At 42.5% G+C, this 17683-nt stretch overlaps 1 protein-coding gene across 1 annotated transcript in view; it reads left to right on the top strand.

Annotated features, from left to right (window-relative positions):
• Tti1 (TELO2 interacting protein 1) overlaps window positions 1-17683 on the top strand; it is a 47003-nt gene that overhangs the window by 737 nt on the left and 28583 nt on the right. The window lies entirely within an intron of this gene.

The raw sequence follows: 17683 nt of genomic DNA, 5'->3' as shown, positions 1-17683 counted from the left end.
GGACACGTACACTTTGCAGACGTCCACACCTTGGCTCTTGTTCTGTCTTCAGAAGGGATGTCCCTTTCCTCACCTGGTGGAACTGCGCAGCTTCCAGGACCACTTTTTCACGTCCAGTTCTGTAGTTTAGTCTTTAACAGCCTCACCTCAGGAAGCACTCTTGACTCAGTTGCTTGCCTAATTCATGGAATTACATCTGTAATGATCTGTCTCTTTAAGAGACAAGCCACGCCCCCCTGCTGACACAGGCTGATCTTCAGCTTCCAACCCTCTTTTCCATCTACCTCAAAGAGGCAGCTTCTGTCTCTCTCAACTTCTCCCCTTCCCCTTCTACCCCTCTCCTCTTCTCCCCTTTTCCCTTCCCCTCCATAACCCACTTAATAAATATCCAACCTCCTTGTGCATGGCGTGCCTATCCATGTCTCTGTCTCTTGCCCACCACATTGTGTCTCCCTGCCCTGGACCAGCCCCCACTCGAGGGCCTGCAGCCGTCCCTGCCTGGGACTGGCTGCTCTTGGGACCTCCTGCCCACTGCCTGCTGCCATCGGGGATCCTGCAGCATTTTTAATAATCCATTTCAACATCCTCTGTTTGACTTTTTTTTTTTTTGAGGGGTGTGGAGAAATGGCTCAAATGAATGAGGACCTACGTTTCCATCCCAGCACTCACTAAAAAACCCAAGTTGGCAGGATGGTGGTGCATGCCTTTAATCCCAGATCTCAGGAGGCAGAGGCAGGCAGATCTCTGTGAGTTCCAGGCCAGTCTGGTCTACAGAGCAAGTTCCAGGACAGGTTCCAAAGTGTCACAGAGAAACCCTGTCTCAAAAAACAAAACAAAACAAAAAGCCCAAGTTGATGGGCCAGGCCTATGACTCCACTGCTGTGGGGTTGAGGCAGGAGGATCGCTGGAGTTTTCTAGCTGCCATCCTAACTCCAGGTCAGTGAAATACCCAGTCTCAAAGGAGTAAGATGGAGAGTGACCGAGCAGGGCACCCTACATTCTCCTCTGGCCTCACCCACCCAAGCACACACACCTGCAACTTCTTTTTTTTTCTTTTCTTTTTTTTTTTTTTTTTTTTTTTTTTTTTGGTTTTTCGAGACAGGGTTTCTCTGTGGCTTTGGAGCCTGTCCTGGAACTAGCTCTTGTAGACCAGGCTGGTCTCGAACTCACAGAGATCCGCCTGCCTCTGCCTCCCAAGTGCTGGGATTAAAGGCGTGCGCCACCACTGCCCGGCTACACCTGCAACTTCTTGATCGTTGTTGAACGTCTTAGTTGTGGGTTCATCCCAGCCTAGAAAACATTCCTATAGTTGATGCCCGGTTTTCTTAACTGCTCTGTTCTTAGTATACATGCTTTGACCCTTCACCTGGACTACTTCATGATCAGAAGTACATAGCACAGTGAGAATTTGCTATGTGCTAGACACTTTTCAAAGCTATAAAGTAGGTTATTATAGTCTCATGGTTTAATGAATGAGGAATCAGAAGTATAGTGATCACAGAAGTCCCAAGATCACATAGCTAAGATCTGAGTGAAGAGAGAGTGTACCTTAGTGTGTCCCAGTGTCTGGGAACAAAGCTGAGTTCATAGCTGATTGAGTGAATTAGCATAAAAGTCAACACCTATTCATAATTATAAGCTGGAACTTTTGTGATGTGTGTGGTGGCACACACCTTTAATTCTAGCACTTGAGAGGCAAAGGCAGGTGGGTCTCTGGGAGTTCGAGGCCAGCCTGGTTTATATAGTGAGCTTCAGTCCAGCTAGAGCTACAAAGTGAGACCCTCCCTAAAGAAAAATTAAAATTAAAAAAAAAAGGCTAGGGCTTTTAGCTACCCTTGTAGGGAGTCAATGTATCCAGCATACTACTACCTTCTAAATCTCAGTCCTTGACAGTGTTGCTCTGGAGTGGGGACTGTCATCACCATTTCATAATGAGAGCACATAAAATGTGGTTAAGTAACCTATCTGACGTTGCTCGGGCTTCAAATGGCAAAACTAGAATTCAGTCAAGGTTGCCTGATCCAGGGTCTTCACATGTTAGCCAAAGGTTCTTTCATTCAGTAAAATAGTTTTTGAACACCTGTGTCTGAAGCACTGTTGCTAGGAAACACAAAGCATCCATGTCCTCGGGAGCTTACCTTCTGCTAAGAGATAGAAAAACAGGCATGCAAATATAAAATGAGTCAAAAATGATCTGAGAGGCCAAGGGGAATAGAGAGCACATGGGGGCTGAGAAATATATAAATTGGTCACATGATAGTCTGTTGTGTATGCCCTTTAGAGAGGATAAAGCAAACATTTGGTAAGCATGCAAAGAATTAGCCATAAACTGTCTTTCCAGGTAGCGATAAAACCAACTTCAAACCCTTGTTTACACTTTTGAGGAGTGGAAAAGCCGGTATAACCAGAGTGATAGAAATCGGAAGGGTAGCTAGACATGAAGCCAGAAAAGTGTGGAGGGTCCATGCCACGTGGGCACGTCAGGCACAAGTCAGGATCGAGCATTTCTCTGAATGGACAGAAGCAGTTGAAGGCAGAGCATTTTCTCTTACTGCACTGCATTGTCGTCACATTTGCATAGAGGCTGGGCTTACATAAGCAAGGCTATTTTGTTGGAAACAAGTCATGGTACAAGAAAGACAGGAATACCAGTTTGTCAGCTCTTGTAATAATTCAGGTAAAAGGATGACTCAGACCAGGATTGTACCAGTGGAGGAAGTAGGAAAAGATGGACTGTGGAGACATTTTAGAGAAAAAGGTTAACAGGATTTGCTGATAGACTGGGTTTACATATGAAAGAAGACAAGGGTTGGGGTAGCCCCGGGAATACTGACCTAAGCAACTAGAAGGATGGAATTTCTGTTTACTGAATTTAAAAAAGAGAGAGAGAAACAGAGTTGGAAACTAAAAAGGACAGGGTGGACATGTTTGATTGAAAATACCTATCTAAGGACACTCAGCAGTCAGTGTCTGGGGAATTGATTCCAGGACACACGCCCCACCATACACACAGGCACCACGACATCTCTAATTTATATATAGGACAATGTGAATGATGTGTAAAACCTGTTACACAGGGTCAGGCTGTGGCAGCACACGCCTTTAATCCCAGCATGAAAAACAAAACATAGCAGCAAAAAAAAAAAGGCACTTTTTTTTTAAAGAATTAATAACGTTAAGGAGCAGAGTACATGGTCAATACAATTTCAGGCTTTTTTGCCAAATATTTTTGGTCTGTGCTTGGTTGAATTGGTGACTTAGGGCTCCCAGGTACAGAGGGCTACCTATACAAATACATAGGCAATTGGACTTAACAGTCTGGAGTTCAAGGGCAAGTTCTGGGCTACAGATAAAATATAGGAGTCCTAAGGGAGAAGGTGCAGAGAGAGGCTGAGACTTAGGACATGTTATCATTGAGAGATCTGGAAGATGGAGGTAATAGGATTATAAAACTTAGCCTCTTCAGTCTTTTAATATTAATTCTAGGGGTTAATTTTCAAGTCCTGAGCCAGCCTTAAATCTCTGGAACAACTTGAGTTTGTTGTAACCTATAGTTTTTACATACTGGCAAAGTGAATGTCCTGATGCTTAGTTTAGAATTTGTGTGTTTGTAGACATGAAGGAAATGCGTCTTTAGGTCTTTGTTGTTGCTGTTTATATTAATTAGTTTTGTGTGTGTGAGTTCACACATGCATGCCTAGCACTCTTATGGATATTAGGACACTTTGAAGAAGATACCCCTCAACCACTAAGCCATTTTTTCAGTAACCTTCGCCTTTAAACACCTTAAAATGTTTTTGTTAATGTTTACTTATTTTGTGTGCTCTCATGGGTAAGTGTGTGTACATGGGTGTGTGTGCGTGCATGCCCATGTTGAGGTCAGAAGACAGCTTTTCAAAGTAAGGTTGCTCTTTCTACTATGTGGGGCCCACGGATTGAACTCTTGTCAGGCTTGATGGAAGTGGTTTTACCTGCTGAACTGTCTTGCCATCTGTAGTCGTTTTCATGTTTGTTTGTTTGTTTGTTTGTTTGTTTGTTTTGAGGCAGGGTCTCTATATAACCTTGTCTGTCTTGGAACTCACTGTGTAGTCCAGGCTGGCCTCAGACTCACAGAGATCCTCTGCCTCCCTAGTGCTGGGATTAAAGCCTAAGCATGGCTTTAGTCTTTAGTTGTGTGCCAGCGTCCTATTGACTTCAGAAAATGGAAAGTGTTTTTTCCTCTCCTCTTTCTATATTGTGTGGAACTGGTGTTCATTCAACTCTAAATGTTATTTAAAATTTCCCAGTGACTTCTTCTCTATTTTGATGAATATTTTAGCGACAGACTTGTGCTCCACAAAAGCTGTAAAGCTTCTTTAGCAATCTTTCTAATATGTAATTGCAGTGATTTGATTTAAACCATTTTGTCTCTGCTGTGGTTGGGATATGGTTTGAGGGTTCGCTAGTGCTTTGTGTATTGAAAATTAATCTCCATTGTGGAGTATTGAGAAAGTGGGCACTTTGGCATTTAGAGGTATGGCCTTTGGGAAGCAACTGAGATTATTAATAATTAAGAATATTAAAGTAGAGCTCCCCAGATTGAAGTAGCTTTATATAAGGAGAATACCAGGCTAGTTCATTCATGCACTCCCTGTCTCTTGTCACATGATGCCCTGTGCCACTTCAGGGACTCTGCTAACAAGCAGATCATCACCTAGCATAGCCCGTAAGCTTTGTACCAATACAACTGTGAGCCAGAACAACGTAGTCTGCCTCTCAGTATCTCTGTGTGCGGGGTTGGGGTGGGTGTTTTAGTTGTATCACTATTTATTAAAACTAATATGTGTCTATAGAACAACATGAATCGTCTGTAGCTGCACATTTGCTGTATTCTAATACAGATAATTTATAAATGCAATTTTAAATCTTTGTGTATGGTGTATGTGTATATGATGTATATGGATGATCGTGAGTATGAGTTTGGGTGTCAGGTGCCAAAGCATGCATGTGGGGGTAAGAGCACAATCTCAGGTGACAACCTTTATCTTCCACCTTGAGAAGGGAGTCTCTTGTGGTTTGCAGCAGGGTCTTTTAGTTGTTTGCCACTCTATGGCCCAGGCTAGCTGGCCTGGGAGTTACAGCGAGTATCCTGTCTGTACCTCCAGTCTCGCTGTAGGAGCACTGAGATTACATACAGATGCTGCTACTGTACCCACTTTACATGGGTGCTGGAGATTAAAACTCAGGTTCTCATGCTTGCACACACAGTGAGTGCTTTACCACTGAGCCATCTCCCCATTCTTGATTCAATTTCTTTTTTAAAGTTTCTGCTCACTTTTGTCTTTGTACAATTTTCACAACTTTCTTGAAAGTGGAATTTATGTGCACACGTCTGAAAAGAGTACAAATTTATGGTGTGGTAAATGCTTTCTGGATTACTATAAAAAACCTGCCTTATGACTGAACTTTTACATTGTTACCTTCTTTAAAAAGATTTATTTTATTTTTTATTTCTGTGTATTTGGGGAGGTGGAATAGACACACATAAGTGCAGGTGTCTGCAGAAACCAGAAGTGTTGGATCCCCTGGAGTTGGAGTTAGAGGTGTTTGTGAGCTTTCTGATGTGGGTGCTGGGCACTGAACTTGGGTCCTCTGTTAAGAACAAGTGCTCTTAACTGCTGAACTATCTTTCCAACCCTCACTGTTTTTTTTAATTAAAATATTTTTATGCCTACCTTCCTTCCACTGTCCCAAACTATAAGGCATTTTAATAAATTGAAACTAAAGAGGACTGTACCCACTAGAATATTCTATTAACCTGAGCTTTACCCCAAACCAAAACTATCATTTTAGTAAAGCTGGGCTGGGACCTTGCACAGATAATGAATGGTTCTGTGAAGGGGCATCCCTGAGGATGGAGGCTTCCATGGGCCCTGAGTGCTCTGACTGCATTGCTCACTGACCTGTCTTCCCAAGTTCTGTAGTGGCTCAGCTGGACTTGTGCTCATGAATTTTTCTGTAAAAGCATTTAATAGGAATGCCCCAATGAGATGTCTTCGTCCTACAGTATTACAGTATTTCTCAAATAATTACTAAAAGATACAGAATCTAATTGTTTATAATACTCCCATTCTACTTTTTTAAGTTCAGGGGGTCTAGGAGTCATCATAGTAACTGTGATAGGATCTTGGCCCCCAAGAGCAGAAACGAGAGAAAGGAGACAGAGACAGAGACAGACAGAATGAACCTGGAAAGATTACCGGAATCCGTTAGCTATTGGATAAGAGTTTTCCATGTTCAGAACTCCAGCTGGCACAGGAATAATGGTAAATGTACCTCATGGGTACCCATGGATAAGGTAAATGCATTCCAGTACCATGCTCATCTTCATCTGTCTTCAGAGATATGTCAGATATGCCCATCTTCCGTAGCTCTCAGCAAAATTCTTTGTCAATATGAAGGTCATACAGAGGTGCCCTGTGTCTGTCCACACTGGAAGGTGCACAGTGAGGGAGAGAGAGCACAGGATACCCCGGTGATAGTTGGATTCATTTGTTCCTAAGCAGAGGCAGCACAGGACCCACAGCAAGCAAACCTGTGTGGTTTGCAGTGTGGCTCCAGAAGGTCTTTCTGTAAACAGTATTGGTGAATTGGTAAAGCATGGGGGTGATCTTGAAAAGCAGCAGAATCGCTACAAAGTCCCCCATCAAGGATGACAACCTCACTGGAGCTGCAGCTGGGAGTTCTCTGCCTTCTGAGATTTTGTCGTAGTAACAAATCAGACAAATACTGTCTGAATTGCCCGGTTAATTCGAAAAGTTATTTAAGGTGTTCTTGTGATGTCTGCAATACCTGCCCTGCTATTCGATTTTGTCATTATTGCTAATGTGATATTCTCTCTCCTTTTCTCACTGACTGCCCTTTTGGTCTTGCTAGAAGTTTGTTTTGTTGTTCTTTTCAAAGAAGCAGTCTTCGTTGATTTTCATTTCTTCTCATTAGTTTTTGCTTTGGATCTTTATGATTTTTTCATTCTACTTGTTTGAAGGTTAGTTTACCTTTTCCCCCCTAGGTTCTTGGGAAATGAGAGTTTAGATTTGTTGTTATTAGTTGAAATCTTTCTTTTTTTTTAATATATAACAGTATTATAAATTTACCCCTGGGGTGGGAGTATATAGTTCAGTGGCAGAGTACTTGCCTAGCATGTGTGAAACCCTGAGTTTAATTCTGCCCCCCCACAAAAATAAATAAAAATTTACTTCCCAGTGGTTATAGGTGTTTTCTTCATTTTTATGAACTGAGTTCTCCCTCCTCCTCCTTCTCTCTCTCTCTCTCTCTCTCTCTCTCTCTCTCTCTCTCTGTCTCTCTCCTTTCCCATTTTCTAGTTTGTTTTTTTTTTCCTCCACAGTACTGGAAGTTGGACCTTTGTGCATGTTAGGTTAGTGCTCTACCACTGAGCTACAACTATGTAGCCTGCCTAGTCTGGAACTCCCAGACCTCTGCCTCTTCAGTACAGATAAAAAATGTGCATCATCACTCCCAAGTGCCTCAGCCTCTTAAATGCTGGGTTACAAGCATATATCACCTCCCAGAAAAGAAAAAAGAGATACTATATTTTTGTTTCATGCATTTCTTTGCATTTGTTTGTCTTACAGTGTCCTTTTTGTCCCATGTGCTGTTTTCTTGTCCCTTTTGTGAGGATTTCCCAATACCCCTCTGAGTGATTTCAAACTTGATTCTATTATGTTTGAAGAATATTCTCTGAATGATTTCAGTTCTTTTCAATTTGTTGAGTTTGGAGGCTGGACAGATGTTTCTGAGGCTAAGAGGATGTATTGTTCATGCAGAGGACCTGAATTCAGTTCCCAGCACTGGACTCCATAAATAGATTCCTCATCCATAAAATGAGCCCAAGCCTCAGAAAAATGAAATGAGGCCCACGCAAGAAACAGGTTCAGACGAAAATTTGTCTCAAGCACCCATTGAACTTTTATGGGATGAATGTTTTGCCTACATGTATGTATGTGTATCACATGTGTGCCTGCTGCCCACAGAAGTCAGAAGAGGGTGTTAAACCCCTTGAAACTGGAATTGTGGATGGTTCTCAATCACCGTATGCATGTAGGGAACTGAACCTAGGTCCTCTGCAAGATTAACAAGTGCTTTTAGCGCTAAACCTCGCTAGCCCCGTGGCCTATCTTGGCTTTGTTCTGTGGGCTCTTGAAAACAATGGATGGTATGCAGTTGTGGAGTTTTGTACACATAGCATAGCTCTTGTGGGTGGTGGTGGTGTGACTTCTCCAGTGTCTTTGTTGATTTTTCTGCCTAGTTATTTATTAGTTGTTAACTGCGGAGTGGAGATACCTCCATCTGTGCTTATCAATTTTGCCTACTTGTAGCTTTTTTATTTAATTTTTCACACGTTTGTCAGCTGTTGTTTTAGTGTGTAATTTGGAAGTTCTATTTCTTAGTGGATTTACTCCTTATTATATTATATGATGTTCCTTTCCTTCTCAGGTAACCTTGGTCTGAAGTCTGTATCTAATATAGCTCCTATTCTTTTTTTTTTTTTTTTTTTTTTTTGGTTTTTCGAGATAGGGTTTCTCTGTGGCTTTGGAGCCTGTCCTGGAACTAGCTCTGTAGACCAGGCTGGTCTCGAACTCACAGAGATCTGCCTACCTCTGCCTCCCGAGTGCTGGGATTAAAGGCGTGCGCCACCATTGCCCGGCTACAGCTCCTATTCTTTAATTAACATTTGTTTGTTTGTTTTTTTGTTGTTTTTGGGGTTTTTTTTTTTTTTTTTGGTTTTTCGAGACAGGGTTTTTCTGTGGCTTTGGAGCCTGTCCTGGAACTAGCTCTTGTAGACCAGGCTGGTCTCGAACTCACAGAGATCCGCCTGCCTCTGCCTCCCAAGTGCTGGGATTAAAGGCGTGCGCCACCACCGCCCGGCTTTAATTAACAGTTGCATGGTAATACCTTCTCTGACTTTTGGCTCTCATCCTGATTGTTACATTAAGTGAATTTCTTGTAAACAGTCTTGTAATTAGATCATGATTTTTTTTTTTTCGAGACAGGGTTTTTCTGTGGCTTTGGAGCCTGTCCTGGAACTAGCTCTGTAGACCAGGCTGGTCTCGAACTCCCAGAGATCCGCCTGCCTCTGCCTCCCGAGTGCTGGGATTAAAAAGGCGTGCACCACCATCGCCCGGCTAGATCATGATTTTAAATCCATTCTGGCAGTCTCTACTTAAATGTAATTGGTATATTTAGGCCCTTTATATTTAACATAATTTTTGATATGGTAGAGCTCAAGCCTGACTTTTGGTTCTGTTTTTATTTCTGTTTTCTTTTTTCAACCTTCCCACAGGTTGTTTGAATAACTCCTTGAATTCCATTTGATTTACTTACGATGTTTTTATATCTCTGTGTGTATCCTCTTCAATGGTTATTGTACCTTATAGGTTTGTAATTTACCAGTTCTAGCTAGGAGGAAGGCCAAGCAGAAAGCAGCAGAACTTCATTGTGCTGAGAGTTTGAGATCTATCTTCTTTTGCTCATTCACTGAATAAGGGGACCATAGGCAAAGCTGCAACTCTAAATGAGTACATCCTTTAGTGGGGAGACAGACATAATCTGTCATTTGAACCCAAGACTGTGTTCCTCCAAACACCCTGAATATGACTGTCAGTGGAGCGTTGAATCTCTCATTGCAGAGCTCCTGCTTTTCAGGAGAGCCTGTTTAGACTAAGGAGACTACCGTTGCCGAGTTCCTACTCCTGACTGACCTTCGTTTGTTTGTTGGTTTGTTTTGAGACAGGCTTTTTTCCCTTTCTTTCTTTCTTTCTTTCTTTCTTTCTTTCTTTTCTTTTCTCTTTTTTTCTTTTTTTGAGATAGGAGTTCTCTGTAGTTTTGGAGACTGTCCTGGAACTAGCTCTTGTAGTCTTGTAGGCCTTGAACTCACAGAGATCTGCCCGACTCTTAAAGACATGTGCCAAAACTGCCTGGCTGACCTCATGAACTCTTAAATCCATAGATTCCTAAGCATTCTGGCACCCTCAGAATAGATTGCTATTCAGTAGTCCTGGCGTGGAGCCCAGGACATTGAATTTAATCTGTAGCCCCTTAATTCTGATAAACAGACTGGGAAGCCCTAGTATAGTACAAAGAATACACCAGCCTTTGGAGTCAGTCTTGAGACAGACCCTTTGTCTGATACTTGTTCACGCATGGGCCTTCACTTCATCTTTCTGAGACTTGGGCTCCTCAGTTTGTGGATGAGGAATTTATGGACATAAAGTCTCTAGCATGGTCAGGTACAGTGGTGCGTGCCTTTAATCCCAGGGCTCGAGAGGCAGAGGCAAGTGGATTTCTGTGAGTTTGAAACCAGCCTTGTCTACGTTGTGAGTCCTAGGCCAGACATGACTACATAGTGAGACTCTGTCTCAAACAAACAAGAAAACAAACCTAGCATGGGGGCTAGAGAAATGGCTAAGTAGGTAAGATGCCTGCTACGAGAACATAAGGACTTGGGTTCCAATCTCCATTGCCCACGTAAAAACCCAGCAACAGTGCTATGATCCTAGCACTGGAAGCATTTTATTTTTCTCCACAGCATTTAGCACCTGCCTCCCCGTCAAAACAGATTGCCTACCTACCTTGGATTATGGCCATTAGCTGCATAAATAGCCACTTTGCGCCAAGAGTAAGAAACGGGCTAGGCAGAAATCGGACTTTCTGAAGCTTATATTTGAGTGGGGGGGTGAGGGGTCTAAGGGGTAGAGACAGGTGGATTCTTCAAACTCATTGACCAACCAGCCTAGCAGAGTCGATGCGCTTCAGATACAGTGAGAGGCCCTATTTCAAAAAATAAAATTGAATGCAATTAAGGAAAGACATCTGATGTTGACCTCTGGCCTCCATTCACATGCATGAGTTCTTGCACACAAATGTGTACACATCCACACTACAAGTCCAACACACAGATGCTTAGAACAGTGCCCAGCATAGGGTGATTTTTGTTTGTTTGTTTTTAATTATTTATCTTTATTTTTTTCATGTGAGTGTTTACCTGTGTGTATGTCTGTGTACCATATGCATGCCTGGTGCCTGCGAAGGTCAGAAGACGGCATCAGATCCTCTGGAGTGAAAGTTCCACGTCTTGTGAGCTGCCTTGTAGAATCACACCAGATCATCTGCAAGAGCAGCAAGTGCTCTTGACCAATTTGGGCTTACTCCAGCCCCCCAGAGGGTGACAATCTTTAAATAAACAAACAAAAACAATACTAATTTTCTTCCTCTTCAGGAATTGTATTGGAACGTCTTAAGTTTGAACTCCTATCTCTATGATCCAGACCTAGTCTTCCTTTCCAACAGCAATTATTAGAGATTGGAAGTTTTGCAGACCATATTTATCAAATTTAGTTTTCTTTAAAGTTGGCTAAATCTTAATGGAAACTACATAGCCAGGACTGGGAGAATCGAGACTGAAACTCCACATCAGAAAAACCCTATTTGAGCTCAAAGTCTAAAAGTGGTCTAAGGCACAGCCTCAGTCTAAAGTTGGTTGCCTCAAAAAACAGGTACAGCAAGGTCATCCAGGGTTAACAAGATCAACTGCCTGGAGAGATAATAACTCCTCCTAAGAGAAGAATATGATGGTTCTTATCCAGAATCCAGTTCACACACAGCTTCATCAGAGTTCTACCAGTGAGAGAGCCAAACCTTGGGTTACAGCCATTGGCAGCATTAAATACTTACTCAGTGCCAGAAGCGAGAAACAAGCTAGGCAAAGATCACGCTTCTTAGAACCCACATTTCAGTGAGTGGAGGCAATCCTGGGTATGATCCAAAACTAAGAGAGCAGGTAGGTAATCTGGTTTGGCAGGTGGTGCTGAGTGCTGTGAAGGAAAATGAAAGGCAGAGAGAGGAGGTTGTGAGGACCAGGGTGGGGAGTGAGGAAGAGTTGCGGTTTCAGATAAGGGGATTAGAAGACCTCACTCAGAAGTCTCATCTAGCAAGGGCCTGGGTGAGACCAGGAGGGAGCAAGCAGTAAGCATGAAAGCCTGAGCATGTGATCTCTTCCGTGTCACCACAGGGTGAAGCCTGGCACACACCCCTGTGGCCTCTTGTTTGGTGTTCCAACTCTGCTTCCCTCTGGCCTTTTTCTATGACAGGATTTTAGGTATGGTCCTCCTTCCTCAATATGAATCTCTCCATGAGCCCTTCTCTGTTGGCATCCAGTTTCTGAGCTCCTTTTGCCTGCTTTCCCCTCTCTTTTCATGTTTGCTTGTATAGTATGGTAAGTGTCATATAAGGGTAAGATCTGCCCTCTTACCCTTCCTGTGTCAGTAAAGGAGCTGGGCATGGTGGACATGCCTTTAATCCCAGCACTTGGGAGGCAGAGTCATGTAGATCTCTGAGTTTGAGAACAATTTGCAGAAATTTGTAGCGAACCCCTATCTCTAAACAAGTGTCTATAAAAGATAACAGCATCCTGTACAGAGTGCACCTTTAGATTCTCCCATTGTTGGTATATAACATCTCTGAGATGAGGCAGAAAAACTTGCAGAGGGAGGACATGATCCACGCTGTCCAGTTGCAAGTCTCTTCTGCCACCTCTACTAAGACTACAAAGTGCACATTAAACTAGAAACTCTTTAGACGGCCACTAGCAATCATGGCTGTCCACTCCTGGTTATATTTATTCAGCTACTACCTGAACTCCTAATTGTTCACTTGTTCTGCTTGCCTCATCCGTCCCAGTGTCACTTTGGGGGCCTTGGTGTGCAGCAGCACCAGCAGCAGCAGCCCCACATTAACTAATCAGGGCTGTGGTTAAAGGGGTACAATCCAGGACTCTACCGCTCCAAGTCTCTAAACAATTCTTTCTGTAATTGACATATTGTCACACCAGCACGATTTCATGGCCTCCCCATAAAGCTATATGATTGCCTTTTATAGTCATATCAAAGTAGCAATGTGTTATACTATCTTCCTTACAAAAGTCGGCTTTATATTTCTTAACCTTAGCCCATTCTTTAGGTGTTTGGCTGTGGTAAACTTTAATGTGGGTGGCACTCCATTGAGAGATGATAACACTGTTTATCATAGGTGGACATTTGGGTAGCTTCCATGCCAGGGTGACACGGTGGTATATTCCTGAACACGTCTTTTGAGGACGTTGGTGTGGAATGGCTAGATCATAGAGCACACCTGCTCTCCTGCAGAATAAGCTGCCAAAGAGATTTCCTGAGTAATTGTGTTGCTTCCTATCCTTGCCAGCCACCTAGTATTTTTCTTTCTTTCTTTTTTCTTTCCCGATGGATGTGCAGTGATAATGGTAGTTGTGGTTATTTAAGACAGAGTCTCACTATGTGGCCCTGAGTGGCCTGGAACTTGCTTTGTAGACTAGGCTGTCCTTAAATTCGGAGATTCTCTTTCCTCTGTCTCCTGAGTACTGAGATTAAAGGTGTACACTTCCCCACCCAGCTTTTATTGTTATTTACCTTATTTTATATGAGTGTTTCAACTGAATGTTTGTATGTGTACCATACACATGCCTGTGTTCACAGAGGTCAGAAGAGGGCATGAGATCTGCTAGAACTGGAGTTATAAGTAGTTGTGAACCACCATGTAGGTACTAGGACTTGAACCCAGGTTCTTTACAAAAGCAATAAGTTCTCTTAACTGCTGAGCCATCTCTACCCTCGCAGCTTTAAATGGCATATTTTGATGAATACTTCTTACTTGTAATAGTCAACACATCAGGGTGTCTTGCTTTGTTTTTCTTTTATGCATCCTGCTTTTATATTCTGGTGTTTGGGGAATCATTTTGTTCTGTTTTGTTTTGTGACAATCTTAATGCTATCATACTGGCATCCAGCTTGATGCTCAGCCAGTACTCTCCACTCTTAACAAGTCCAGGGCCCAAAACCAGGGAATGATGCTACCCACTCATAGACTGGGTTTTCCCATGTCACTTAAGGCAAACAAGACCATCCTCACAGATACTCCTACTGGCCAATTTGATCTAAACATCCCTCATTGAGACTTTCCCTAGGTGGTACTAGGTAGGGTCAAGTTGACGATCACAGATGTGGTCTTGAGAGAGCGCACATTATAGACGTAGTCATTTACTATAGACTACATTCTCATGTTTTTATTATTGCTCTTGTTAATCTGGGTGGGGTTTTTTGCCTACTTTACTAATTAAACCTTCTTGGAGTAAATACTTCTAGGAAAAAGTGGAGTATGTATAGAATTTGATGCAATCTTGGTCTTAGGAACCTGTTGGGGTCTTACTGCACATTCCCCATACATAAGTAGAAATGACTATACCTTTTTTCATATATATAGCCAAGTGATGTGACATCTTTAGCTGAGCCAAGCGTGGTGGTGCCTCAACACTCTAAGTGCTAGGAAGTCAGAGGCAAGCAGATCTCTGAGTTTGAGGTCAGCCTGGTTTACAAAGCAGGTTCCAGGACAGCCAGGGTTACACAGAAAACCTGTCTCAAAGAAAAGAAAAACAAACAAACAAAAAAAAAACCAAAACAATAAAAACAAAGAAAAGATCATTCTTCCACTGCATTTCACTGTCACCTTTGCCAAGTATATATAGCTAAATTGGGGCAATGTTCTATATAAGATACTAATTCTGGACTTTATTTCCCAAAGTATATATATGTGTGTGTGTGTGTGTGTGTGTGTGTGTGTGTGTGTGTGTGTGTGTGTGTGTGTGTGTGTGATTATGCCATTATGCAGCAATTGCACCATTCCAGATACTTTTATCTTGAATCAGGTAAGGTGAGTTCTCTAGTTTCAATCTTCGGGATTGTTTTTGATAGTCTAGGTCTTTTGCATTCCTGTAACCATTTTAAAGAAGTGTGTTCCTTTCTTGTTTGTTGGTGTGTATTTGTTTACTTGCTTTAAGGCAGAGTCTCACTGTATAATCCAAGCTAGCCTCAAACTCAAAATACTGTTGCCTCAGCCTCCCTAGTACATAGATTAAGGCATGCGCCACCATGTCTGACATTACTGTCTAGAAAAGTTCCATTGGGGTTTTGATTGGGATCTTGTGGACTTTCCCGGTGGTTTTCATCCAAGAGTGATTTTTGGCCTCCACAGTACAGTTGGCAATAGCTGGAGACATCTTTGGTTGTCATAGCAGTAAGGACGCTAATGGCATATAAAATAAAAAGGCCAAGAAAACTGCTAAGTACACAGCTGTGCTCAGGGCAGGTCTCCATCAACAAATTATCATCTAGCTAAAATGTTGGTAGAACTGCTGTAAGAAACTGGATGGCCGGGCGATGGTGGCCTTTAATCCCAGCACTCGGGAGTCAGAGGCAGGCGGATCTCTGTGAGTTCGAGGCCAGCCTAGTCTACAAGAGTTAGTTCCAGGACAGGCTTCAAAGATAAACAGAAACCCTGTCTCGAAAAACAGAAACAAAAGGAAAAAACTCTGAATTAGCATGCACTACTTGGGCCTTGTCTCTCATCTTACTATTCATTTTCTAAGTGGTTCATTGGTTTTATTTTTTCATTTTCACCTTTTAGATTATTCAAAAATGGGCATTATCCCATTTCTACTGACCTTGTAAGGATATTCATTTACAATTCTTTAAAGAGCACATCCTCTAGATTTTTAACATGCATTTGATATCTTGATACAGTTCATCTTGTACAAATTATCTACCACTTCCTGGCTCTTATAGATTGCCAAAACCCATAACTTCACCCCCATTTTACTACAAAAGACTTGATGATGACTGGCATGTACACTTAACACTGTGCTGGCCCCTCTGTGGTCTTCATTCCACCTACCTTCCATGCTTCTGTGTAGGTTAATTTTTCTACTCTACTTTTTCCTTTAGTTCATTCCTGACAGCAATGAATTCCCTCAGTTTATGGTCTGAAACCCAGGGCCTTGAGCCTGCTAGGCAGCACTCTGCCACTGAGCTAAACCCCAAGCCATACCTTCATTTTTGAAAGCGTTTTTGTATGGCAAAAAAAAATTCAAGGTTGGTAGTTGTCTTCTGGCCCATTAAAGAGGTTGCCCTAGTCACTTCTAGGTTTTGTCATGCTGTTGAGAAACCAACCATCTGTCAATCTTTTTGTACTGCTTCTTAGATTTTCCTCGTTGGATAGGCATGGTGGTACACACCTGTGACCCCAGCACTAAGAGGCAGAAGCAGGAAGATCCCAAGTGTGAGGCCAGACTAAGCTATACAGAGAGACTGTCTCCTGCCCCCCCACTAGAAGAAAAAGTTTCTGTTTATTTGCCTTTGAGTCTCAGCAGAATGACTATGATAGGTTTGTGTATGCTTCTCTTACCTCGGTCAGTTTGGAATTTGCTGAGTTTCTTAAATCAGTGGTTGATTTCTTTGTTTTGAACTTTTTAGTTTTGCTTAGTTTTATGTCCTTTCTTCTGGGACTTACACATGAGACCTTTCAGTATATCCCACGTACCTTTATCACATTGTTTACCATTCTTTTTTCTTTCTTGGCTTGACTTGGGGCAGTTTTTATTGATCTATCTTCCACATCATTAATCTTGCCTTTTGCTAAATCCATTTGCAACTAAACCTTATAATGTGTTCTTAGTGATAGGTTCTGTATTTCTTAACTCTATGTGTCCATTTGATTGTGGGGGGGGGGGGCCTTTTACTCAGAAAAAAAAGGTTCCTTTTTTCTTCCCTAAGACAGAGTTTCTCTGAGTAGCCACTGGAACTCAAGATGTAGACCAGTCTAGCCTGTCTCTGCCTCCCAAGTGCTGAGATTAAAGGTGCATTTGCACCACCACTACTGACTAATCTTGGTTTTTAAAGACCTTGGCTATTTAGGTTGCCTGTGGATCTGCTTGTATTGTCTTTCCTGTGGAGTTTCAGTTATATGCTCTTGTTTCTTCACATGTTCAGGAGCGTCTTACTGTATGTGAGAGAGTATATAAAAAGATAGTTGATGATTCCGTGTAGTATTATCTTCCTAGAGGTCTCTGCCTTTCCGCTGTTAGGCTCATCACAAACAGGAACCAAGACTGAATTTAAAGAGGGACTGAGCTGAGTCACCAGCCAACAGTTTAAGGCTTGGGGACAAACCTCCAGTTTTGTTCCTCTAGCTTTAAGGGACACCAAAATATCTCTTGGTTTCTGTCTCAGCACCAGCCTTCTTTTCAAAATCTTGTATTTTGAAGTTTCTCATAACTAGGTTTGTCTTTCCAGCCCCATGTGGCCATTGTGTTCTCCTTTTCTCCACTGACAGCTCTGTCCTGTGCAGACCCCCAAGGTGTGCCAAGTTATAGATGTACCACCAAGCTCTCCGAGCTGTAAGTCCACTCACCCTGAGCAGCTCCCTTCTCTGCTCCACTTGTCTTCATTGTTCTCTCGAGTGTTCAAAACTTTAAAAAATGTTTTTTGGGTGGACGTAATGACTCTTCTCCATAGTCCAAACACTTGAGAGGCTGAGGCAGAGGTTCGCCGTGCATTTGAGGACATCCTGTGCTGTTGTTGAGACACACACGTGCGCGCACAGTAATTTCTGATTTGTCAGCCTCTGTTGGTTCACAGGCACAGTCCAGCTCAGCTCTCTGGAATGGCCGGGTCTTGGTCTGTAAACACACTAGGTTCTTCTCGCCTGTCAGCCCTGTGGCCTCTGGATTTAGGAGTACTCACTCATGAGCTAGAGATGGACAGCCAAGGAGGAAAAATGCAAG

Source organism: Microtus pennsylvanicus, chromosome 2 (assembly GCF_037038515.1).
Source record: "Microtus pennsylvanicus isolate mMicPen1 chromosome 2, mMicPen1.hap1, whole genome shotgun sequence".
In the NCBI taxonomy this organism is placed as follows: domain Eukaryota; kingdom Metazoa; phylum Chordata; class Mammalia; order Rodentia; family Cricetidae; genus Microtus; species Microtus pennsylvanicus.
Note: the sequence above shows the minus strand (reverse complement) of the source record. Positions and strands in the feature narration are given on the sequence as shown.